The 22,646-nt window shown below is 37.9% G+C and overlaps 1 protein-coding gene across 5 annotated transcripts in view; it reads right to left on the minus strand.

The window, feature by feature from the left end:
- The window catches only part of Liprin-gamma (liprin protein kazrin), a 49,899-nt gene extending 29,204 nt beyond the window's left edge, over positions 1-20,695 (minus strand). The window contains exons 1-3 of one of the 5 annotated variants that reach the window (XM_070213538.1): positions 20,342-20,695; positions 19,532-19,684; positions 2,680-2,713 (exon numbers count right to left, since the gene is read on the minus strand). The gene's annotated coding sequence lies outside the window, so the exon portion shown is untranslated. The remainder of the gene's footprint in view (positions 1-2,679; positions 2,714-19,531; positions 19,685-20,341) is intronic. The other 4 variants (XM_070213542.1, XM_070213539.1, XM_070213540.1 and 1 more) reach the window with 4 other exon arrangements.
- Positions 20,696-22,646: the final 1,951 nt, after the last annotated feature.

The following is a 22,646-nucleotide window of genomic DNA, read 5'->3' on the forward strand; positions in this document are numbered from 1 at the left end:
TACTTTCTGACGTCTTTGTTGTTGGCTGGGCCTTTTGTGTGAGCAAATATGAGCAAATATGTTATTGCAAAATATTTGAGTATATTTCTCCATTCTTCGGGTTATTGAATTCGATGGGAGTTCAAGGAATGGCAGATTAGAAATGCAAAATGGAAAATGAAAAGCAAACTGAGCTGCAGCTGCATTGAATTTTTAAGCTGATTTCGAGTGCAAAGCAAACACTGAACCAAATCAGCTTACCGATGCATTGATTACCCCATTGATTACCCCAATCGAGATCCCAGTAATGAATCGAATTAGTATGTAAATTTCCCGAGATAAAGTGCGGATGTGGTAAGGGCAGCGAAATTACCAAAGAGTGTGCTTTACACTACTTCCACTTTCTGTCTCCCTCTTTCTCTCTGACTTGGTCTCTTTCTCTTCCTGTTTCCGGATGTTGCTAAACGGTTTATCGCACTTGCCACTGGAATCGGATGAGAAGGAGTCTGGAGCGGAAGGCGATATATTATTAATGTCTATTATAAGGCAGACGAAGCCAATGCGGCGTATGCGCATTTTTATATTTTTATTTCGCTTTATTCGCCCGTTTTTATTACGGTCCTGCCCCAGGCCAACGACACATTTCTGCCAAATGTTTCTCCATTTATCCTTTTGGCCCTCCCCTCCTCCTTTCGGCCCCGTTTTCGGGTTTCTGCTTGTCGGTTGTCCGGGTTTTATGGCAAGTTGCGAGTCCTGCGTCCTCAGCATCGCTTAATAAGTTTTTATGGCCCCAACTCACGCCAAGTGGGTGGCAGATGAACGTGTTCCAGCGGCGGTCGACCAGAGAATCAGCGCCAGTTTCAGTTTCAATTTTCGGATAGCCACCTGCCCACGCCCACCAATTAACAAAGGTGAAAGTTTCCAATTTTCGGTTACATTTCTACATTGCAGTCGATTTGCGTGCGGAAATCGCGTGAAATTCCCCTTCGAGCTTCTAATTTGATTTGTTTAATTAACAAGTTTGTGGATCTCATTACAATTACATTGGAAAAAACTTAAACTAAACTACATTTATCTTTCGAAAAATAATTTATATTTTAATTAGTCTATTTTTTCCAGTTGTTATCCCTTTAGAATTGATATTTTTGTTTGTGTAAGACCCAACTTGGGCTCAAATCAACTGGAATATCGTACGCAAGCCACCTTCTTTTTTTAGTTTCCTCCTTTATTATTCATGCCAGAATATTTCGCTCATATTCGTATTTTTATGGCAAAGGGACGTGCTCCCTTGAACAGTTTATGTATGAGTTGGCACGGCCATCGATAAATCTTCTTCGGAAGTAAAAAGAAATACTAAAAAAAACAAGTTAAGCTACTTTTGTCATACTAGCCGATGCAGGGCCAAATAACTTCAAGGGGGAAAAGAGAAGTTGGAAAAACACGGTTCGATGGAGAAAACACAACGAAGAGATTTTGAATTGGAAAAACTAGTTGAATGATGGTGAAATTCAATGATGCTGGTAAGCCCAGCTTCACGCATTTTTCTCTTTTAATTGGAGTCTATTGCTGCAAACTTAAGTACTTGAGTACGCATTCAAAGAGCTTAAAATCAATCTTCTTTCAAGATTGATTTGAAGATTATTAATTATTAGAAATATAAATAAGGAATTTTCCTCATATTTTCGATTGTATGGAATACTTTATACTCCTAATAATTAGTTTTAAATTTGTTCGATTGTTTGGACAAAAAATTTAGGAGAAAAGTGATGATTTAAAATAAGTAACTAAATTTCGTTTTGTTTTCTTTTAATTGGCAAAATACCGTGTACCAAGTGTAAGTAAAAAAACAGCTATTTTATTTTTTAATCAAGGACAATGCCTTAAACATTTTTATTTCCACTGTTCCCTAAACAATTTAAATCCATTTTACGCTCTATTTTTTAGCAAATACATAGTACAAACTAATCCCGAGCTTCCTTGTCTCCATCAAATCTTTATGAATACTTTGCGCTGCTCGAAATGTTGTAACATTGTAAACTGACGCCAGCCACGAAAAAAGGGGGAACGACAGGGAGCCACAGGAAAAGATTTCCGATGGCTTTGTCTCTGGCAAATTGCAGCCGTAAAAGCGGGTCCGGTAAGCAGTGGCTTAACATCAGCCGGATCCGGAATCCCGAGGAGCGGCGACCTGCAGCCATATGCACTTAAGATGTCACACGAAACTGCAACAAAAGCCACATGTGTGGTGTGACCATCTCCTCCCTGTATTCTCGCATCCTGCGACATGCCCTTTTCCTTTTTATATGGCGGCCATAACTTTTTCCCGGCCCTGCCCTTTTACCCCTTTTATGGTTGACCAGCGATTAGTTCTTTCTTCTCGCACTTTATGACCCAAAGTAATAGAGAAAACCGAGAACTGGGTGGGGCAACTTCGCTGATATTGATCAAAGTTCAAGTTGGCATTTCCATATTGCCATCCCATCCACTTTCACTAAAAGCTTTCCTTCCCGCAAAAGAACTGCCAGCATTTGCGAAGCACTTGACCAAGTATTTGTCAGCCCGCTTGAACCAGTAACCCACATGTTAACATACCCCTGCTGAACCTCTTCTGAACCCCTTCCCAGACCTACATGTTAACATACCCTTTCGGAAACCCTTCCAATATACTTATCCCACGCCTAAATTGTTCAATAAACTTACCGGGAAGCAATAAGCATTCAATTAGTGACACCCTCTGCAATTAAATAACAGAAACAAAAATGAGACGGATGGATAGAGAGAGAAATGTTAAAATAAGTCTTTATTAATTGTAAATGTTTATTGGTTAAATTTGAACTACACTCAGAAAAAAAATCGCCCTTAATTTTAGAAAATCGCCCGTGATTTCAAATCGCCACTGAATTAAGAAAATTTTTCTAGATTATAGAAAAATTTTCTTAAGTTTATGGAAATTTGCCATAAAATTTTTTATAAAATGAATAAGAAGAAGAATAGTTGATTTTTTTCTTGGATTAATGGCGATATTTTCTTGGATTAATGGCAATATTTTCCGGACTTTTTTCTTGAGTTAATGGCGAAATCGCCTTTGATTCTAGAAAATAAATACCTATTTTTTAGGAAAGTTGTGTAATTTTTTAGTGTTCTAGTATGGTGGCCTAGCTGTTAGAGGCGTTCGGACACTAAACATGTGTACAAAAGTCGACGCGGAAACCGCGGTTCGACTTCACGCAGGGACGAGTCATATTTTTTTTTTTAATAGTTATTGTTTTTTTTTTTCGTATAAAATATCTTTTGTTTTGGTTTTCCATTCACTAAATTGTTAAAACTGTTGTTAACAATATTTAATTAAAGTAATTGTAATTGGTATACCAATAATACGAACGTTAACACTTTAGGCATCTTAAGCCATTGCATTGCAAGAAGCACGCGTGGCCGAGTGGTTAAGATGTCTGTCTATGGTGTGAGCGGTCGCGAATTTGAGTTCAGGTCGAAGTAAGAATTTTTCCTTAAGTCTTTTATATGTTTACAAAAAGTTTTTTCTGTACTTAAAATGCATTGTAATTAATAAACATTTATAATAAATTTGAATTTAAATTAAATAAATAAATAAATAAATAAAAATGTTTATGATTGTCACTAAAACATGAAAGGTTTCCTCTTAGTTAACAAACCTAAATGCAAAAATGATAAAAAAATCAGTCGGACAAAATTTAAAAAAAAGGTTATAAAAAAATTTTTCTTAATTTTAGGGTTTTTTGCCGTAAAATTCAGAAAAATTGGTAATGATTTTTAGAAAGGCGAAACCGTATATTCAAGAAAATTATTTCCCATTATTAATGGCGAATCGCCGTTGGCTGAAAATCATAGGCGATTTTCTTGAATCAATGGCGAATTTCTTGAATCAATGGCGATTTTTTTTATGAGTATACTAACTAATATGAGTGTTTACAATGAAAATTGTATAAACAAATAAAAATATACTTGTAAAGTTTAATATATATTAGAAATCAAAAATAAAATCTTGTTAACGAAGTTTTAAATTATGTTTGCTCTTTAGTTTAATGTGACAATAGATACGTCTTCAAGCTCTTTATTACTTAGATATAATAAACTAAATAAGAAATGAAAAAAATGAAACATGCTTTTGAAAATTAATATAATAGCTGGTTTTTATTTCTCAGTGTAGAAATTTACTTCCGTTTGCCCATTTCAAAAATATATTGCATACCCCAAGGAGCCATCCCCAAACCGAACCAGACCAAACGAAACCAAATTCAAGTCGAGTCGACTGAGCACAGCTGCCTGCATCGGGCAAAGAGATTAAACTTGTCGGGCCACAAGCCCAGAAATTATTCGAGGCTGCCGCCGCCTTTTGTTGCTGCTCTTGTTCCTGCTTCCTAGTTCCTCGTTCCCCGCTCTCTTGTCTTGTGCAGCGTTTTAATTGGGTTTTCTGCCATATTAGATTTCAGGGCCTTACTTGCCTCGCCAGCAGATTCGCAGTGCAGTCAAATGCAAATCCTTAAAGACAGGAAGTTCGACGGCATGAAAACAGTTGGACGAGAAAACTTAACCGTACTACAAGCTGGCAAACTAAAGCGGCTTGCTGGCTATCAGATACTTTCAATCATGTTAACATTCGTGAAATTTATTTACGATGCTCATTAGGCGTTGAAGCACAGGTAGCCTGATTGTAATTGAATTTCGGATAACTAAGCATATAAGTCCCTTGTTTATATGCATTAGTCAGTGACGGATCCAGGATTTGCTTGTGGGTGGTAAATTTCAAAATATATTTCTTGTTGCTCACTTTTTGAATACCCAATTTATCGCCTGGTGAATGCACGTATGGCACTACTTACTTTATCTCTAACTTAAACCTCAATCAACCCTTCAAAAATGTAAAATAAGAAGATTACGTAAACAATCAATTCACTGAGGTGAAGTGCAATTGTTGTAGAGCTATTGAAACGAAAATATCTTAGAATTTACATGATAAAATGGTCAATTGAATGGCTTCAAAGCCCTAACAACCCGTAAACAAAGAACCTGATTTCCCCCCACTCAGCTAAACAATTTCATTTATGGCAGTATCCACATTTTGAAGCATCTAGCACTTAATTGAGGCTCTTGTTTTAATTTACGTATATTCAAACATTCCAGTTGAAAGCTCTTCAAGCTTGAATAACAAACAAAAATCAGCCTTTAAATTTGTTGAACAAACAGCGAGGAAAAAACAATTCCCTCAATGCGAATTTCATGCAGTGGAAACTCAATCAAAGGCAGGACCCCAGACAGCCAGCTCACAGAGGAGGATTTTTCCGGGCTTTCCACGTCGAGATGTTTCTCTTTACGTTTACGTATTTCGTATGCCTGTTTAACCGCACACAGATACGCACACACGATGCAAATTCAGATAGAGATTCATTTGTGTATGGGAATGCATATTTCGAGCACGCTTCCTTGCTTTTCCCTGCTTTCCCCGACATTCCATTTGCATTTCCCCCCGCTCATTTTCATTTTCCTTTAAGCCGTGCCACAGGAACTTTTTGAACTGTCCCTACCTGTTGGAATTTTCCAGTGAGTGCCTATGGAATATCTTTAATGACTAGTTTTCCCAGCAGAAATGGTGGAAATTGCAGAAACAGCATCTCAACATCATGGCCTTCATTACCTCATCTGGATCTGTTCGCCGTGCTCATCTCCGTCGTCTAATGCCACTTTGTAAGTGGTTATTTAGCGTAAGTAATGCAATAAGTCTGCTTCTAGAGGAATAGAAACCCCTATATATATATTTCCGGCATTGCCTGCGCCTGACTTTGCTCAGCTCCGTGTCCGTGTAATCCTCAAAAAAAAAGTAAAAGATGGGCAAAAAGTGCAGGAAAGGTATAAGTAACTAAAAGATGAAACTGCAAAGTGAATTAGTGCGACGCGAAGGTGAATGCCGCCTGCTGCCTGCACTCTAATTCATTCCATAGAATTTTAATTGGCTTCGTGCCGAACGCAAAGTTTAAACAGGAGTTAACTTTTTTCAGGTGTTTTCCAATTGTTGGTAACAAAGAGCAAATGTTTTCGCCGTTTTCTTCTCTACTTTTCGCCCTGGCCAACTTTTTGTCTGAATTAAATGACAAAGTTTTTCCTTCATCGCCATTCAAAATGCATGAGTATTAAGCAGTTGAAAATTATCAGAACAGGTAGAGTAGTTTTTTCCACCACTGCATTTACAAGTTAAATGCAGAATTTCTTTAGCTCTTCACTTGATGGCCATTTGGTGCATATAAATAATTACTAGTTAAATGCAGCTGCAGATTTGTCGAGCATTTAATCTAAGAAAAATGTCATTGCAAATTGGATGGGAAATCTCTTTATTATTATTTACGTTATGTTCTTTAGGTAAAGAGATAATTAATTACAATTTAAGTGCAGCTTTACAAATGGATGCTAATTAAAAAGGCGATTTTAAAATAAGAGAGAAACTTTTCAATGCCTGTGCTGTGTTTTTTATAAATCCAAAAATGTTGTCCACTGGATTCACATTATGGAAAATTTTAATTGAATTGCAGAGTCCGAGTCCCAACAACTTTTCACTTCATTAATTTAATAGGCTGGCGAATTGACACTTGAACCTTGTGAGTCAATATTTGGTTACTTCATCTACTGCACTCGGAAATAACCTAATTGATATTTAATATGCTTGCCCATTGATGTAATTAACATTTTCGTAGCCACCCATCAATTAAGTGACGTCACTCTGCGGAAAATTTATATGAATGTAATCAAAAGTTTCGGACAAGAAAACGAAACTTTACAACTGGATTTAAAGAGCGATTTGAATTCATTGGCCACACCCAGTCGTAGTTAGCAACCTTCGACGTTCGATTCTGGTCGGCGAGACAACTGTAAACGCGCTCTATATATGGCTCCTAAATCCATAGATATAGAAATCGGCTGGGGAGGGGGCGTGTGTGCCATAAAGAGACACTGCGTACGTGACAATAAAATGAAATGTGTAATAGCCGCTGACGGCAAAAAGCTAACAAACTAGCGAACAGATGAAGCTCACGTTGCTCTTTTTTCGTTTTCGTGGTTTTCCGGGCTGAGGGAAAACTAGTGAATTGCGAATGCAACTGCAAGTTGACAAATTTATTTTCCATGGCGATGGCAGGCGGCAGAACGCGACTCGAGTGCAAATGAGTACAAGGAAACAGTAGCACAACAAACGTGGCCAGTGAAAGATGGCGAGGAATACTGGAATTCGCAGCTCGGAATTTGTCGCATTGTGACAATATATACGATGCACAGACACTGCGGAAAATGCTGGAAAAAATCTAATTAAATTAGCAGACAAATTAACCAGAAATGTTGACCATTATTAAACATAATTAAGTAAATAAAATAGCATGTGCGAAGACAAATTAAACGAAACTCGGTTTCCAGAAGTCGCAATTGTGATTCAAAATAAATAGTTACATAAATACGTTATTAAATTAAATAGTATTTTATTATTTCATATTTTTCTTTTCTAATTCCTAATTCCGCTTAAATTCCTGTCATCGTTAAATGAAATTTAATAAAGTTTTTACCTTTTAAATGATGATAGTAAATACAAGTTTATTAGTAAATTCTCTTTAACATTTGAGAAAAACACCTTTTCTGAATATTCTACTTGTAGCTTAAAGAACAAAAAAAAACCAAATTTTCATCCAAAGTTTATCTAAGACATTTTATTTAAATGAAAATATCTTGGTAAATTTATTCAAACTGTTAGGACCAATTGTTTCCAGTCCAAACCAATTAATATTGCATTTGACCAAGACGCAGCTCAGGCTATATTTCTTTTGTCACCCCCCTATTCTCCCTCTATTTTCCGTGTGTTTTTCCTCGAGTCGAGACTACATGAAAAATGAATTGTGCCTGCAGTGGGGCCAAGGTTGGAGTGAAGTCAGGCTCCCACTGGCGGGAATAAGCTCCTGGCGAGGACCTCGACTTGGACCAGCAGACAGGCACGAATTTAATAAAACGAGCGAAGAGCCGGGCAGAGAGAATATATAGTGGATATATATACACATCCCTATAGGAAGGAAGCAGGCAAATATGTGAAACATACGAGCGGAAGCAGGGAAATATGCAGCCCACTCGAGGTGTGTCCTCCAGCAGCGCCACCTGTTGCTCGCCTGCCGCACTTCAATCCAATCGAAATTGCTTAGCGGAAGCTAGGGATACAGGATATCGGGTAGCCCGAGGGAAGGGGCTGCGGGGGTTGCCAGGAGACAAGCGACAGGAAGCGTAGTGCCAGCGAAAATTTCATTTAAAATGTGCGCCATAAGTACGCATTACACACACTCAATTTCCTTTTTCATTTTCCGACGGCCAACTCCTCGTCTGCTTTTTAAGCGGAAGCTTTTGGTCCACACATGCGGCGCTTTTTCAGCTGCCGTCGCTTATCAAGTCCCCTCCAAATTCCATGGCACCCCCTCTCGCACACCCCCCTGAAACCGAACCAACGATGGCGGTAATGTCGGCATTTTATGCGTTCCTGGCATTTTGTGGCTGCCGCGGCTGCATCTGCATTTGCTACCCATCTCCACTCTCCCGCTTTTCCGCCCCCCTGATGTGTGCTTAAATTCCTCACCAGAAGCAGTTGTCGCCCGGCTTTCGGAGGTGTACGTTTCACATTATCCTGACATTTTATGGCTGCACAGGGAAAAAGTAAAGCAAAAGTTTACCGCTAATGCGATTTTATCGAAGGGAATCTTTTTTTAAGGGCCGACATATTTCAGTTATAACTTTGGCATCCAAAATATGTAAAATTTAGGTAAATTCGTCTTATTTCGTCAATATAAGAAAGTTTTATATTAATCTTTCTTATATTATATAAATATAAATAAAATTTAATAATAATAAATACTGAAAACTGCCAATATAATAATATACTTCTACACACCCAAAAAAAAATCGATATGAATCGTAGGTCAATTTGACCTTTTTTAAGATCATTTTTAACTGGATATGAAGCCAGGTAAATGTGATATGGTCGACCAAAACATATACTAGTGCGAGCGAGAAAACATGCTTTCGAAGTACGTCAGTTCGAATATCTGCAGATATTTTACAAATATATTTCAATAAACATTTAAACTTTAATAATGATGTCAAAAAAAAAGTTTAGCTTAATAGTTTTAAATTATTTTCAAGAGATCAAACAGTTTGCTTATTTTTATGCCTTACAAATGGCGCTCATCTCAGGTAACCCTCCATAGCCCCCACTCCATATATGAGACACCATTTCATGGCCATCCTTTTGCCACGGCACATTAACCAGAAAATGGGAATGGGAAATGGTACCCCTGGGGCCTGGAAATCGTATACAATAGGATTTCGGACCACTCCACAATACATTTCAATTAGAGAACACCGTTTCAGTGGGAGCAGGTGCAGTGTGGTTACAGGGATTTGGTGACCAGACTGGCCAATCGGTTCGTCTGGGTTCTAAAATGTTCAACCAATTTAAGTGAAAAACAGAGTATACTAAACCTCAAGGAATATGCTTTAAAATTACCAGCGCCAAAGTCACAAAAAATCCTTCTGAAAGGAAGCTTAAAGTCAAAGCGAAAAAAAGAAGAATGGGAAAGCAGAAGATGACTTTATGACTTTTCAATCCACTTGTGCTTTCTGTTGGAACGCCAGCGACTCCCCCTAAAAACCCCCCTTCAACCTCCCTTTTAACCGCAGATAACAGGAGCTAAAGCCGCTTCAAATCATTTCGTGCTAATGGAATTGCTCCAATGCTGATGGAATTTTTATGGTCCAACAGGGCTTAAGTCAGGAGTTTGTTTTTTTTGGTTCACACAACACGAATTTATAGCAACAACCCCAATAGGAGCCACAAATATTTTTTAAATTTCCCACAGTTTTTCAGCTGCTTCCGTGTTGTTTACGGTTATTTGTCAATAATAATGAATGGATGGATGTTGGGGATTCCTTTTCGGATAAACAATATTCATTTTTTCGATTGAATTCAATGGTCTTTGGATCCGGCCAGAAATAATATTCTCATCAAATGGGAATTGCATAAATCTGCATTTAAAACGTTTGGGCCAGATAAAAAGCCAATAAAAATTTACGTCCGATGGCCACTGTCAAGGTAGTCGAAAGTGTCAGGATGATATTGGTTTGCGATGGGGGTGGAAAAACGATGAGGTGTCTGGGGTTAATACATCAAAAGAAATTAAAAACACAATCGACCCAAGGGAAAACAGCAAACCGTGGTGAAACTCCATTGAAATTGTAAAAAATAAATCAATAAAACAATGGTTTTATTCAATCAATCGAAATTCAGAACAAAAGCCGAAGCTCAGCTTTTATTTTGGCTTTCATTCTTTTGTTCTAACCTTTGGAAATATTTATTAAATAAAAACACTCTGCGAAAGAAAACTACGTTTAAACCATAATACTATCAACATTAAGCTAATTAAAGCCAATAAACTTTTTCTAAATTGAATTAAAAATTTTTTTGCAAAGACCTTTATAATAAAGTCACTTATTTTCCCTTTTAGTTTCATAACATGACATTCATTTTAATTCAATTGCAGCCACATTGTTTTCAAACAACTTTTTCATTAATTTCTTCCTTAAATTTCTTTGGTGTTTATTTGTGTACTTTGTTTATTGACTGTGTATATTTCAGTTTAATTAAATTTAAGTACATTGGTAATAAAAAATGTAAATCCTGTTAGCGACAGTTGAATTTATTAATTGTTTTGTGTATTTTGTCATTTCCCATTTGTGTTGTTGTGTAAAAAAATAGGTAAATTGTGTATGCTATGTAGCGCATTTTCGTGACTTTGAACCACAGTGCCCGGGGCTCAAAATAATGAACAAACTCCCGACTGCGGCTTAGCCAAACCGAAAGGGGGAAAATTTCTGGGGAGGAAGGGGTAAACAGAACACGTCGTCTGCCAACAGCACGTGTCGTCCGCCCTGTGGGCAAATAGTTGGTTGAGCAAAAGGGGCGGGAAAATGGGGAAGGAAGTCCGCCAACGTCAGCCAAAATGTCACTTGGCGATGAGCAAATAAAACTACCGAAAAATGAACATGAAACCAGAGTTGGGGAGCAGGGAACTGGAACAAAAACGAAAACCTGACAACCCTGCCAAGTGGTCCATGTTTAGCAGACTGTTGCTTTTTCAATGTGCTGCTCGTTCCCTGTCTTTTCAGCTCTTTATCCACATCGCCGTCTTTATTTTGAAACCACAGTGTTGAAAAAGGTACTATGTATAATTAGATACACAAAAAAAAAAATTAAGTATACTTTTTTAGTGAAACAGTTAATGTCTTATCAATATATACAAACATATATTTTTTAATGACTCTAAAAGTTAAATTTAATCATAATTTTCCAAATTTTTATTTAGATATATATTGAACTTTCCAACACTGTATGTATGTTCTCGTCTTTGCTGCTCAATTTAGCCCATTTGGCTTCAGTTTTTGGCTCTTGCTGGTGGACTATCACTCTTTTGCCAGGATAACCGGGGTTGAAAGTGCATGACCCAAAATGTACCTGACCACTTCCCCTCCCCGGAACAGCACCACCCACCGCCCCCAGAGGCATTAACATGGAAATACTGAGGTGAACCAAAATCGTTTTTGTGGTTAACTGGGTGGTTTATGGTTACACATTCGCCGCTTCTACCTTTTGGCCCTGTGGGCCTCTCTTTCGCTCCGCAGGCCAACTAATAAATGAGGGCGGCCAGTGGGCGTGGTCACCCATTTGCTGACCGCATTCATAGTGCTGGCCTCCATTTGGCCTCTTTTGTCTCCAATTAAAGCTTGACAGTTCAAAGAAACCCAAGCTAAACTAACCACACGGAAAAAATAACTATATTTACAAGCTGATCAAAAATATAGAACTCTTCTTGTATTTTATACACTTTTGATAAATATGTTTTGCTAAATGTTTATTAAGTTATGTTAGAAAAAAAATGTTAAACCTTTTTTTAAGACTTTAGGAAAACTCTTTTTTAATATTTAACCAAAATAATTACCAAACATTTTGTAAACTCATCTTACATCCATTAGACATCCGAAACTTTTTCGGTGTAGCCTCAATCTGTGAGCTTTACAGATTTTTTTATAGCCAACAACATCCGCGTTGTCATGGGGGTTATGACAATTTCCCCACAGATGTCATCGAGATGGTATTTTAATTCATTTAATTAAAAGTTTAATTACATTTCTGTTTTGCGCCGGATTTGCCAGCCATGAACTCTGTGACATCTGCCAGGCCCATTACGGCTGTACGGATTTCATAATGCCACCAGCGACTAGAGCAACATTTTCTGACCACTAATTTCGTTTTGATTCGGACTTTGATTCGGATTCCGATTTGGATTTGGATGCGGTCATTTCCCCGCCGCCCAGCCAAAACAATCGGTGACGATTTAATTAATTCGAGCTTCGAGTCCATCAAACAAAAGCCGGAATAATAGAAACGGAATCCGGCGGAGCGCGAGTACAATGAAAATTTATTTGATTCGACTGAGAGGCAGCCAGCAATTCACCACCACCCACCATCAGTCACCCACTGGCCACTTGTGGGCCCGTCCGCACCACCCACCTATATAAGTGTACCCTCCTCCCACCCATACATATAAGTTTGCCCGATGTCTGCTGAGCCCGGGTTTATCATTCTGATCACGTAACTTGTGTGTGCCACCAGCACTTTTTCATTTTCATTCACTTAGGCCGTTCGGTGGATGGTGCGGGGCAGACTTATAGAGTCTCTTGCCCTATAATGAAATGATTTCTCTTGACGCTCCGCCGATTCGCGTGGGTTGTGATTTCTTGCTCTGGTTGCTCCATCTTCGAGCTGAAGCTAATGTCGAATGGGAATCTGAAGCTGAAGCTTCTGCCTTTTGCTTTCGTTTGCCTCGGTCGTGCATCATTAACCCACTGGCGACCAACGAACAGCCAACGAACAACTGACATTGAACTCACGCTTGTGCGCTTGTGCGTTTGGGCGAGTGCCAAGGAATTCGAAAAGTTGTAATTCAATTAAAGTTTAATTGGTCCGCAAGCAAGTGGCGTAACTTGGGCAATGAATGTTGTATAACAATTTAAATATCAAATGTTGGGGCGCTTTTCTGGCAACCATAGTTGAGTCAAAATCTGCCAAGTGGGCCACCCCTGTTCCGAAGGTCCGATTTTCATCGAACTTTTTTACTTTTCCGGTTCACAACGAAAATATAAGAACTTCATTTGAACGGTTTTGCGAAATTTTGAGTTTTACCGGAGTTATAGGGGTCAAAACATGGCATTTTTGACACTTTTTCGAAAAAGTTGCACTCAGTCATTAATTCATAACTTCGGAACGGTAAGAGATATCTTTATGATGTTTTCACTAATCGCTCAAGAACTATTATGGCTTTCCATAAAAAAATGTAAAAAAAAATTAAAATTTATTTTTCTTAAAATTAAATCAACATTTTTTTTTAGTTTTTATTTTTTTCAGTGTTCTTCACCAGCTATAGAGTTTAAAACCATTTGAAAATGAAGTTTGATTCATTACGAAAAAGATCCAAAAAAAAAAAAGAGTGGCCCGGCCAAAGGTTTTTCGCAATATCGATTTGAAGAAGGGCGCACAGCGGTTTTCCATACAAAACGACAAAAAGTGCCTCATTGACAGCTGCAGTCGGCTGACGCTACGCGCGCAACGGCATGTGTTGACCAGCCAATTTTCACGAGCAAGCCGTTTTTGTATGGAAAACCGCTGTGCGCCCTTCTTCAAATCGATATTGCGAAAAACCTTTGGCCGGGCCACTCTTTTTTTTTTTTGGATCTTTTTCGTAATGAATCAAACTTTATTTTCAAATGGTTTTAAACTCTATAGCTGGTGAAGAACACTGAAAAAAATAAAAACTAAAAAAAAATGATTATTTAATTTTAAGAAAAATAAATTTTAATTTTTTTTTACATTTTTTTATGGAAAGCCATAATAATTCTTGAGCGATTAGTGAAAACATCATAAAGATATCTCTTACCGTTCCGAAGTTATGAATTAATGACTGAGTGCAACTTTTTCGAAAAAGTGTCAAAAATGCCATGTTTTGACCCCTATAACTCCGGCAAAACTCAAAATTTCGCAAAACCGTTCAAATGAAGTTCTTATATTTTCGTTGTGAACCGGAAAAGTAAAAAAGTTCGATGAAAATCGGACCTTCGGAACAGGGGTGGCCCACTTGGCAGATTTTGACTCAGTTAGTAGTTCGAATAGGGTACTTACTTATGATTTATTTACATTGTAATGAGGGAAAAAAGGTTTAGGTTTCCAAAAGGGCTTCTAAATAAAAAACGGTTGTTAAGCGTATCAATTTGTTTGGACCATAAAAATATCTTATTATTTAATAGTTCCATTAAATGAAATGAAAATTCTTTTAATTATTATAATGAGCATGGTTTCTAATAACTAAACAAATGAAAAGGAATTTGATTAATTAAATTCGCACATTTTACTCAATGAATATTTAATTTCAATTCCAAAACACAAATTTAGCTAGTTAGTATTGGGTACTTATTTATGTTTTATCTGCATTATAATTGGAAAAAACGGTTTGGGGTGTTAAAAGTATTAATTTTTGATAATTAAATGAATGAAAAGGAATGCAATAAGTTTGCCATCAATTCAATGATTATTTAATTACAATTCCGAGGTACAAACTCAGCTACAATCATACGTTTCAAACATCAATATGCTTACAGTTTTAATTGAGAATTAAATGATAATCTACCCGCTTCATTTAATTTTAATATTTTTATGATTTTGGTTTTAATTCTGTTCAGTTTTCATGATTGTATTTTAAACCGAAGATACCTAAGATCTACTTATTTTGCATTTGGTCTTTGACTTCTTTTGAAGCATTCATTTACATAAATTGAATTACAAATCAATAAGCTACAAATACATCTCGAGTATCTTATTATTGCATGCTTTTCTTTGCTCTCAAATTAATGAGACATTTTCTTCAATATTCTTTTACTCCTTCGCTTTCATGGAATATAAGTCCTTCGCCTGCTTCACCCTATTTGTTATGCCAAACCTTATTCTTCCTATTTTTAGTGATTTTGTTTGCCTTGTCGGAGCATTATTAATTTGCAGCCGGGAGATTACCAATCCGTGCATACGTTTTAGCCACCATTTCGGAGGCGAAACTTGCAGTCAGTTTTCTTTTGGGGGCATCACGCAACGGGGAAAATGTTAATAAATGGTGGAAGGGGTGGAGAGGGGAGGGAAAGCTGTCGACAGCGCAGTTTGCACCTGCCGGAGCTGCGACCTCTGCCGCCTTTGTTGCCTGTGCCACATGCTACACGCAATCTAATTTAGCTAGCGAAATACGTGCTAAGCGTGGAAATGGTTAAATGGAAAAATGGCGAATTGGAAAGGCGGAAAAATGGGGACAGGCCACGCCCCGCCCCGCCCAGTTCGAGTGGGCTGAAGGGGTTATTTCACGCAGCGGTAATAATTCGCCTAATGTACTAAGCTCCCTAAGCCGATAAAGCGAGCTTTAACTCGTTGCCGGGAAACTCGGCTTCACCCAGAAAAATGATGGACAACATTTTAGGTCATGCATAGCCTAAAACATTTTAAATGGACTAAAAGTTCCTTTTTAGGTCATGTACTGCCTAAAAATTTAAATTTTTGGTATATTTGCCCTACTATTTAGGTCCCGTATAGCCTAATATTTTAGGACATCGTGGGCCTTAAAATTTATGCATTTTACCTAAATAAATTTGCACGGAACTCTGATACCGTTCTAGCGACGCTATAATTCCCAACCAGTTATAGCGCGGCTTGCATGGTAACCCACTTCGATCGTTGAATAAAACAGCGATTTCACTGCTGAACTGTGAAGCCTCTTCGCTCGTTTTTGTGTGTTGGAATAATGACGACTTCTTGAAGACTAAGCCGACATTGACCTCGAGTTATAAATTTCTCTGTAGTTACTTTATAATATGAAACATTTTTCAGTACAAATTTTTAGGCCAAAGAAAGCCTAACATTTTGGATAGGGGTTTTCTCATATTTTAAGGCAGCCAATTACCTAAAATCTAGGCCAAAAATTACCCCATTTTAGGCCATTAATGGCCTAACATTTTAGGTCATACAATCCTAAATTTTAGGCCATTTAAGGACTTAGCTCCAGTTTTAGGCCAATTTTACCTAAATTCTAGGCCATTTTTTGACATTTTAGGTCATTTTTTTTTCTGGGTGTTGTCACAGCTCAGCGCTGAACTTCCATGCCAAGGGGTGCAGCTCAAAGCAATTATTTCGAGGACCGGAGCTCCTCGCCGGGATTTATGCTCGTTATTCCGTCAGTCGGGGCTATACGGATATGGCCAAGCCTTCTTTGCAGCGGCCCTCTGTGCATCTTCAAGCTGCATTCTCCGCCTGAATTATTCATGCCTTTTGTCGCTTGTTGTTGCCGTGCCTTTCGAGATGCGAGTCGCAGCCCAAGGGTTGCTGCATCCTTGAGGGTTGGCCTGGGCAACAGGCAGCGCCACCCACCCCTGCCCGCTCGCCCACACCCACCCCCCTACTCACACGAAACGTGAAACGTCTTTGGCTTTGTGCATTTGCCAGTTTCGAATACACAGGGAAGAAAACTTAACTCGTATTATTTTTTAGAATGCTTCAGTAATTAATAAATGCACTGGATCAAAATTTGATATGAAATAGGGTCATTTCTACCTTATGATTAATGTTAAACGTTATTAAAATACCACATTTTGTATTTTTGAACAAATATTGTTAACATAATAATATCATTTTGATCTTTTGTAATTTTTTTTCCTGTGCACACTGGGCCAGCCGATCAGATTTTTGGCCAAAAATACGTTTTTCTTTTTTAAGAAAATGACCAAATTGAGTTTGGGATCCTTTTAATAATACATTAAACTAATTTATGCCAAAGTTTCAAAGAATTCGGGCAAGTAGTTTTCTTTTACCATATTTTCAAAGTGAAAAATTCATAAAATATTGATGGAAATGAAAAAAAATTTATAAGTCAAAGATGCTGATGTCGCTGTTCGACTTCTTTCCGAAACTTGCACAAGGGATTATTTTCAACAAGTAAAAAATATAATATAGCTCGTATGTCTTACTTGTTTGCTAAAATAAATGTAATTGTTAATTTTTACGCTTTTTTTCAGCAAATGAGTACTTTGCTTTTCGAGTGCCTTCGAGTGCCATCCCCAAATTAGTTCATTCCTTCAAAAAAAAATTCGTTGATCAATTTACTAAAAGCGTAGCCCACCGACTCGATGCGGTTTTGCCTTAGTTTTCGGTAATTTAAGTTTTAATTGAAGGCTTAACTCGAAGTCGAGCTATTTTGAAGAGCTTAGCTAAGAGAGCCCAAGAGTATGCCATACTTTATTGTTTCAGGTTTTGGTGAACATTTTGCGCTCAAAAATTTGATTTTAGTGTGACTAACATCTAAAATCTACTTTTTACGTACACTAATCGATTATGGTATTTTCCAAACGTATATCTATCTATTTAATCAGGACTATGCAAATAAAAATGTAGCATACTTTTGTGATGACTTCAGAATATGTCAAATTAACATTAAACAAATCAAAAAACAATATTTTTAAACAATTTTTTTTACATAATTTGATTATATAAAACTTAAAAGGTAACAAAAACAAAAAAATAGAAATTTTTTTTCAATCGATTGTTTGATAAACGTTGATGTGGGAGCCTCCGAAAGTTGCACTTTTTAACGGTTCATAAATCTTAAATGACATAATATTTTTTAGTGATGTTAATTTTTTTTAGTTTGTTTTATCTCATACTTTATTGTTTTCGAAAATGGAAGAAGTGCGTCTTCTAGTTATTTTTTTAAAAATAAAAAACCGAAAAGTACGTAAAATTTTCCGACTTTGGTCTGGATTATCTATATCATATAAAATTCCAAGAAATTTTACTTTTAGTTCGTTGGCAAGTTCAATCTTTTAAGAAAAAAACGCAAAAAACTGCATCCTTCTAACTGTCCTAGGAAAGAAATTACAGATTTTTGGCCAAAAAATTAACTTTCTGGCCCAGTGTGCTGTGTAACAATATATTTGCAAACTTTATTTCAAAGTATTGAAATTTTCCTAGATTGGTAATTTTATTTTTTACCAACTAAATCAAGTAATTACGATTTCTATTTCTTGTTTAACCCGTTTTTAAAGTATAGTGGTAAACAAATTTAATTGTGATTTCCATTTAAATTAAAACAATATATTTATGGGATGAATAATATTAAAATAAAATAAAAATTAAAGTTTGGAAAAAAGCTATCGGATATCAGCAATTTTTTATGAATAAAAACCATTTTGATGAGTCATTTTCTTTTTTTTTTTTGCCGTGTCAAATCCGTAATCCTGCTGTCAGGAAAGGCCATTGTAGCTGTTGCTCGCTAGCAAATCCGAAAGCAATTTCTGCAGCATTAATCATCCCCGTCCCCCTCTTAACCCCTGTAGCCCGCGGAACCCCTGAAAGCAACTGACTCGCTTATCTGCCGTCCGGCCATTTCGGGTTAATGTTGACAAAACGCATTTTAAGCACTTCAGCATTTGGCTCTTTCGTATTTTCTTTTGTTTAGCCGACACTCTGGCCCCAACCCCCCACACATGTTCGTCTGTTTGATTGTGATTTGAGTTTTCTGCTGGCTAAATTTGCATTGGAAATGTGTGCAGGACGAAGGACCATCCATCCTATAGCATCCTATCCTGCCCAACAGGCCGGAAACCTTTTCCCAGCCCGATTGCAAGTGGCCAGCAGGGCAACTTTTGTCCAGTGGTCACTCCACAGGCTTTGTTTATAAAGCCAACCCACCCCCCAACCAACGCTTTTCACCGAGCCCAAGGCATATAGCTTCTGTTTTCCCTGCGTGTAGGCCCAACCTTTTCAAAAGGTTCTTTATGGCCCAGAACGAGGACATATAATCGAAATCTGGGGGGAGTTGATTAGGAAATTGGAAAGGACAACACTAACTAGATTTCAAAAATTAAACGAGTCAAAATGTGAGCCTTTTGTCCGAATAAATCCTTTGCCATCAGGCATCTCCAATTAAAATTGATCTAATTTGTTAAGTCAATATCCCAAAGCTTAGAAAAATAAGAAAATTTAGTGGGAAAACAGCAATTAAGAGATATGTGAAAAATATTTATGATATTTTTTGCCTTCCTAAACAGCTTTTTATTAGTTCAGAAAGCCAAGCTAAAGTTGGCATTTCTAGTTCATTAAAATAGATTTATGATGGAATTGATGCTCTTAAATCATTAAATGTCATCCAAAATCAAACCTAGTTTAAAATTGTTGGCCAATTTTCATAATTATATCACACAGCCTGAAATCAAATTAGTCGGTTAAATTCAACCACTAATTGCCCGAATTATTCGGAGTAATTTCCTAATTTGTATTCTCTGCTGACCGAAATAGTTGGCAGCCATTCGTTTCAGTCAGCAGCACCGAACCCGGCCAATTAATATTCATTTGAGCCAAACTCACCCGCTCAACACTTTCCAGCTGGGCGGAAAATCCTTTATTTAGCGAGCAACTTTCCGCGCTTGTTTATCTTTTTCGTTTCGTACTTTAGTTTTGGTTTTTTGGACGCGCTGGTTTTTGTTATTCCCCAGTTAGCTGTTGACGTTGTTTCTCCAGCTGCAAATGCACGACAAATTAACACAGAAAGAGACAGTCGGGGAGGGCCAGAGAGAGACGGGTTGAACAAAGAGCCCAACAAAAACTGAAAACGAAATGCCGCATCCTTCTAACGGAAAAAAGAAATAAAGGGGGGGAAAGCCACGCCCGCGGCTTGGCCGCAAAAAATATTGAAAAAGTGGGAAAATGCGGAAAACTAAAACTCTGTCACTTGCTGCTCTGTGAGATTTGTTTTAACAATAAAAAAAGTGGACTCGGTAAAAAGAGTTTATTCAAGCAGCATAAACCTGAACACGCAGAAAAATACATTTAATTGTCAATATAAATTAATTAAATTAAAGATAATATAATAACTTATTATTTATGTACACATAATATAAATAAACAATTATACAAATCAAGTAAATATTGAATTTCTCATTAAAATGCTCTTGTATTTCCAACATCGACTATCGAATTTCGAAAACAGAAACACCTATCACCACCAACATCAATAAAACTATGTAAAATCTATGATAAAAAATGAAATAGTGGTTCCTTATTAAACTTTTAGGTAATTTTAAGGTATTTATAAGAGAAACCTTAACAAACAAAAGACTTTCTAAAATTAGGTCTAAGCTGGAGTTACAGTGCATCCCACATCCACCCTCTTCTCACCTTTTTCCGTTATGTGAGGCTGAACGCTCAGCGGGCCATGTTTTTATTGGATTTTTCCTCTTGTTTTCTTTTTTCCTTTTCTATTTTCGTGAGATTTTCGCACCACAGAAACACTGAGCCGACACACTTGTGTTAAATATTTTTTCTTTCTTCGCCTATTTGCGCTTAGTATTTTATGGGCTTTTTGTTTGCAACCCCCGTCTGCACTCCACTTGAAAACACTAAGCTACGCGGCACTGAGACACTACACTACACTATGCTACGATGGACCGTTACTTGCGAGCTGGCGCCTACCGTTATTTGCTCCGCACTCGCGAGCTTCTTTCGTTGAACTGGCGAAAAAAAGAAAAAAACACAACGCACACGCACAAGCAGACTTTGCTAGTTTTTACAGCAAGGTGAGCCGAGCTTTAATGGCCGCTCTCGCTCTGGCTCTCATCTCTCTGCCAGGCCTTTTCACTCCCTCTCTCTTACCACTTTTGGCAAAACAGCCGGCGCAACAAAAACGCAACGCCAACGCAACAGCGCCGCCGGCCGAGAGCTTCCAACCCAAAAATGGCAAAAACAAGCGGCGGCCATGGCCAACCACCCCCTTGGGCGTACGCCGGCTCTCTTTGGTTCTCTCTGTTCTTCCGCCCTCTCTTTATTGCGCATGCCCCAAAGCTGAGCTTCAAAGCTCCGGGAGAGCGGACATTTCGGGGGTGGATCGTCGGGGGTTGGGTGGTTAATGCGAAATCAAGCTACAGGGGTCGCTCACAATCCGCAGATCAACAAATTAATGGGGGAAAGAAATGTTTACAGGACTTAGAAAAATCGTAGATTAACAAAATATTAGTATACAAAGACATTAGCGGCTGTTGAAATAAAATAAGGGTAGCTAAGGACACTAAATATTATATTTATAGTTTTGTATACAAATAGTTGTTAAAAAAACCTATTCCTTTTCTTGGAATGCACTTTGTAGTGTTCTTTAACAGATTACTTTTAGAATCTCCCCTTTGAGAACCCACTGTATAAGTATATGGGATGGGCGGTGGCATCGAGTGGGTTGTTTTCATGAGCTGTCGCATTGCTGCTGCTCTACTTGTATTTGTTGTTACTGCAAAATGTGCACTTTGTTGAATGTGCAATGGGTTTCCTCATGCCTCTGTTATTGTTGCTACAACTGCTGATGTTGCTGCTGCTGCTACTGCAAATTGCCTCGCAGCATTTAAGGCGAATTATGAAAGTCTATATGTGGGTGCGTTGTTCACCCTCCGCCCCGAAAAAACCCTCCCCTTCTCACCTCTTTCCCCGTTTTCCCATTTCCACCGCAATTTTCGCCCCGCTGGCAGCCAGAACTTGGGGAAAACGCGCTCGAGGGACCTGAAAACGCCTGCATTTTAATTAATATTGATTGTAAGTTATTTTCTGTGGGGGGCAGCAGGTGTGGTTTTAATTTAGTTTTCAAAATGTGTTTTTGCGTGGGCCAACAAACAAGCACATAACCCACTTACCAGTGTGCGGATAAATGTTTGCCCATTACAGGGTACACAAAGTCAGCAGCCCCTTTCCCGCGAATCGGTATCATGCAAATTGAAGAGGGGATGATGGGGATGCCAAAATTTGCATTTCAATTCTGCAGTCGCCGGTTTCCCTTCCCCATTCCATTCCCCCGAATCGCTCCATCCCCCATTCTGTTTACCGTGCTCGAACAGCTTCGCTTTATTTTTTCAGCTCTGCTCTGCTTTAAGTGTGATTCAGTGTTGCGCTCGACAGCGCGGCAAAATGTGCACGTGCTGCACCAGCCGCAAGGCATTTCCCCGTGGTGAAAATGGAAAAGTGGGAGGGTTTGAAGGTCCTGTCCTGTCCGAACTGAAAAAAAAGGCCAAGGGAAAAATTCAAAAGGAACAATTTAAAATAAACGATATTGATAAGATATGGCGCTCACACACTTCAGCGAGTATAGTCATACTTCAAAAACAAATTGTTTTGAAAATCAAATTGAATTGAAGTGAGGGTCTATGGTCTATGTCTGTCATGTAATGAAAATCAAACATGGTTACTTCTTAATGAGGTAAAATGTCTTGATCTTAAGTGTCTAATTTTAAACACATCAAATTTTGTGACTAAAAATGTGTCCTACATTCGACTAAATAAATACACTTTCTAAAACTTTTTCATTTGTCTGGCTTTAGATAAATCTTAAAGCATCTTGCCACCTAAAAATGTGAAAATGGTACCATGATGAAATCGTAATTTAGTTTCAAATCAGATGGCACTCTAACCTGGAAACTTCAATCGAAAACTTTCAAAAAGAAAGTGT

Source organism: Drosophila takahashii, chromosome 2R (genome assembly GCF_030179915.1).
Source record: "Drosophila takahashii strain IR98-3 E-12201 chromosome 2R, DtakHiC1v2, whole genome shotgun sequence".
NCBI classification, from domain to species: domain Eukaryota; kingdom Metazoa; phylum Arthropoda; class Insecta; order Diptera; family Drosophilidae; genus Drosophila; species Drosophila takahashii.